This window comes from Orycteropus afer, unplaced genomic scaffold (assembly GCF_000298275.1).
Source record: "Orycteropus afer afer isolate SDZICR_OR568_19922 unplaced genomic scaffold, OryAfe1.0 scaffold00294, whole genome shotgun sequence".
NCBI classification, from domain to species: Eukaryota; Metazoa; Chordata; class Mammalia; order Tubulidentata; family Orycteropodidae; genus Orycteropus; species Orycteropus afer.
The window spans coordinates 3,088,412-3,093,305 of record NW_006921881.1 but is presented as its reverse complement, the minus strand read 5'-3'; positions in this window follow the sequence as shown (position 1 = coordinate 3,093,305).

Genomic DNA, 4,894 nt, shown 5'->3' with positions numbered 1-4,894 from the left:
GAGTGACATTCATGTTTACCCTCTTGCAAATTCTGGAGGCACCATGTGTTGTCATGAAGAGCCAGAGTGGGAGTCAAGTGGAAGGTGCAGCAAGGGGGAGGAAGGCTTGGAGGCATCACCAGAACTTGAGGGGATTGTCAGGATTATCAGTATGGAAACAACGCATCATGCACACATACAAGCTGGTGCTCCTGGGTTTAGGAGGTGTGGAGACATTTAGTTCAATTCAGAATAGTTTATTGGAAAATAGGACCAAGTAAGAGAAGAGCCCTATGTTCTGGATGTACATGCATCAATATAAGAAAATTGAAGTAGACTGCCAATAATGTATGCTCAGAATCCTCGATTTAGCAGAGACAAAGCAGTTTACAACTTTTTTTTAATACAGTGAATGGTGAAGGATTTTAGTTAGTATATTCTGTTACAGCTCAGTGCATGTTTAATGACTTACAGAGCCGAGGGAACAGATTTTATCGGTTAAAGATATTCTAATGATTTCGATTGGAAAAAATGTGACCCAGAGTAACAAAGACAGTGGTGAAACTATTCCTCATTAGAATCTTTTGCAAAGTCAGAGACTTATATTATGAAGCCTTTGTGGTGCAGTGGTTAAGTGCTCACCCACCAGCCACTCCACAGGAGAAAGACGTGGTGGCCTGCTTCCATAAAGATTACAGCCTAGGAAGCCCTATGCGCCAGTTCTACTCTGTCCTATAGCATTGCCATGAGTTGGAATCAACTCAACTAAGCACCAACAGAAAAGAGCCCTAAGAAAGAAATCATTTCTGATGCTAGAACCACAGTCAGCAGCAGATGTGAGCCTCATCACAGAAATGAAGAACTGTTGCCTATTTCAAAAATGCCAGCCTTGCAGTCTTCAAAAAATAAATCTGCAGACTATTTTATCCTTGTTTTATATATTTTATGAAGAATTTAGATCTCAAATTCATTTGTACAAGTTTCCTGCAGTAAAAAAATGCTGTTTTCTTTGAAAACAACAGAAGTTCCCCATTGTAATAAAAGTTACAACAAATGTGCCTTTGATTTGGTCCTAACTTTATTCTAGCATGATTATCATAAAGGATGAATTTCAATTGTTAGATAGTGTGACAATAATAAAATTTCACATTGAACCTTTTTATCATGATTCCTAGCTACCCATACAAGAAAATATTGAACTGTTATATTCTATCAAACTCATTGTAGCAGGTAACTTTCTGGAGTTATTGAAACCATTTAGTGATTAAGGAATATCATGCTGCTTTATATTCTAATTAAAGTCATGCTTAATTCTTTGAAAAAAAAATTGACTGTCCATAGGAAAGAAAACAGGATGAATATTTTCTATGGCTTTTAAAGCTAAAACATATAATGCTCTAAACCTTGTTTTACTGTCAGATTAAACTGCAGTTTTTATGGGTATTTCCCTTTTAGTAAATATAAAAAATAATAAGAGAAAGATCACAGAATGTCTGGTGGACTGGAAGCAAGTTTGTTAGCCACACACCAGGAATGGTGTCCACAATCATGTTACAGAAACAATGTCATGAAGATGGCTGCCACTACCTCCGCTGATGCTACTTGGCAGTGACCACTGCTGCCAGGACAATTCCCTTTGCTAACTTTGGACTTTGGATGTTGCTATTCCTGTTATTGTCACACTTGTTATGATAGATCCTTCATAGTCCCTAGCTCTTCATGCAGTTAACTCCTGGATCAAAATCTGGCAGTGGTCCATCTGATTGCAGAGTGCAGGGTGCATGCCTGTGCACCAGCAAGGCCTGTACCCTAGAAGGATTGGGAAAATGTCTTTCCAGCTTCTGTGATAAGAAGTGGTATCATCAAGACTCATGGCATCTAAGACATGGAAGCACATACTAGTTACCTAAAAGAATGATGAAAGTTACATTATAATCTATTCCTTTGCCTCTCAAACTTCAACACCCATCCTTCTTCCCACATTTAAATATCCAACAAACAAATGGAAAAGATGCTCCCATCTAGCATTATGCATAAAACCCAAAACATCCTCACCCTCTGCCTAAAGGAGAGACTAAAACTTCCTCAGTTATTATATCTAACCCAAAAGTCAGGATATTTTGATGAAATCTACTCTAGTAGTTCCATTATGATTGCATATAAAAATTCTTGAACATGTGATTACACTCACTCCTCTGTTATGGGCATGGTTATGTTCCAAAGGACAAGGACAAGGAGGGGGATGCAGAGGTGTCCCAGAGCCCAGACCCTTGGAACTGCTATGCTAGCAGGCACTGTTGTGCTCTGGACCCCGCCATCAGAGCTGGCCTACAGTAGACCTGGGGCCAGCAGCTGGAGTAGAAGTATAGTTGGCTACCCTGAGGCTCGGGCAACCAGCAGGCCTGCACTTAAGACAGTCAGTGAGGGTGGCCTGTGTCCATGCCCCTACCCACACCACCCCACAAGCCAACCCCTCTGCAGGCTGGTGAGTACCCCATAGAAAGGAGCAACTTACTGCTGGTGTTGGAGGCCTTGGGATCTGAGGCTGAGGGCCTGGATACTGTACAGCTGCTCTGAAGAGCAGAGCAGCCCAGGTTGCACAGGCGAAAGGGGTGGCTGGCTTCTGCTGTAGCCCTCAGATCCTGAATTGCCCCCAGTACCCTTCCTGCTGCAAGACTTGGTCTCTCCATGGCACTTGAGTAGAGGGGAGCAGCAGCAGCAGCTCCCTCAACCTTGCCTCCTCCTAGGCTCCTCCGGCCACTTGTGAGCCCTTCTCCGAATAACTCCCTTAAAGTCGGCCTCAGTCCCCTCTTCCTCACGAAGTGCTGCAACAACGGCTCTGGTAGTAGGTATGGGACGCCAAGGGGCCTTCTGGAGAGCTGGCTGCTTCAGTCATGGGTGGTTCTGCTGGCCAGGAGCGGTATGCAGGAAAGAAACCAGGTTAATTCGCAAGATAGTTGCAAAGTAAATTTTTTACTATTGTCATAATTGTCAGATAACAGGATAGTCTGGTATGAATGATGAATGGTTTAATACTATGTATATAATATATACATATATAATATATATGGTGAATGATACATGTATCCAAATCCAAAAATCCAAACCCACTGCTATCAAGTTGATTCCGACTCACAGCAACTCCCATTGGGTTTCCAAGGCAGTAAATATTTGTGGAGATTTATGGAGGTTCTTCTTCCACAGAGTCACTAGTGAGCTGGAAATTCAAGCCAACTTTCTGGTCAGCAGTCAAATGCCTTAGGCACTGTGCCACCAGAGCTCCTTAATACATCTGTAGTATATATAATATAAAGTTAGCTACTATCAACATAGGAGCTCTGGCGGCGTAGTGCCTAAGGCACTTGACTGCTAACCAGAAGGCTGGCGGTTCAAACCCACCAGCCACTTCTCGGAAGGAGGGTTGGGCAATCTACTTCCACAGTGATACTGCCTCGGAAACCCAAAGAGGAGGGGTTGCTATGAGTCAGGTCTGACCCGACGGCACATAATAACAACAACACTAGCAACATACCCTACATAAGATAGTAGAAAGGATAGAGAAGAAAAGATGAAATGTTAAAATTTAAAAAAAAATAAAAAATCAGTGAAGCCTGAAGTCTAAAGATTTGGACTTTAACCATTGAACTAACATTCTAATTATTCATTCTGATTCTCCAATTCTAAATGAATGTTATGAGGTCTTGCTTTCATGCTATGCCATGACCATGGCTACCTTGCAGTAAACTATAGAAGGTTATGCATGACAATAGATAAATAAATAAGTAAATAAACTTACTTTGTGAGTGGCATAGCAAGGATGAAAATATGTATCAATACAGCATTTCTCAGTTTTGCAATTGGTCAGATCTCTGGAATAAATTTCTTTTTCACTGCATACTCCTGATTTCCTTGCTTATTCCAAGGCCAGCTGCTTTTTTTTGGGTGATAGATTAAAATATAAAAGCAGTGATTTTCATTAGTGTCAACCTATTTATTCAGAGATAGTAAATCCAGAGGTGTAGGGCTGGCAGAAGCATGTGAGTAGGCAAAGCAGATTCAGTGAGGATAAAAAATGGCCTATTCCAAAGTAGAAGGCATCCAGTACAACTTCCACTAGGAGGTCAGGTTCACATCTGTCCATGATGTAACAGTGGTGTTTCAGATTCATTACCAGTTGCTGTCTAGTTGACTCCAACTCATGGTAACCTCATGTGCATCAGAGTAGAACCGTGCTCCATAGAGTTTTCAATGGCTGGTTTTTCAGAAGTAGATCATCAGTCCTTTCTTCCAAGGCACCTCTGGGTGAACTTGAACCTCCCACCTTTCAGATATCAATCGAGTGTGCAGCACCCAGGGACTTCTTTAGGATTCATTATTGCTGGCAAATTGAGCTATGGTAGGAGCCAAGTCACCTTTGCTGTGAGAAAATTCACACATAGTCGTCATGTCACCATGACTGTCTTGTTCATATATCCATTGATCAAATATTGGATTATCAGTGGAAAGAGGATGTCTACAAAGAAGGTTATTTCAGCCACCTGATAAATTGAGAGCCTCCTCTTCAATGGGGGTCTTTCGTTGAATATTTCATTGGAACACAGATATTTCCACATTCTGAGCCCATTCCAAGAAGTCTATCTTAGATATATTTCCAAAAATCCAGTGCCCAGACCTCAAATTTTCTTCTTTCACATTATTGGCCATCTAGCAAACGTTTGGCCACTACTTAGGAATTAGTGTAACCTTAACCTCAGACCATTGCTCATCATCCAGCCAAACTCGGTAATGAGCTATACCTTTCAAAATTCTGTAGACTATGATATTTTGGGGAGCTCGGGTAGCATAGTGCCTAAGGCACTTGACTGCTAACCAGAAGGCTGGAGGTTCAAACCCACCAGCCACTCCTTGGAAGGAA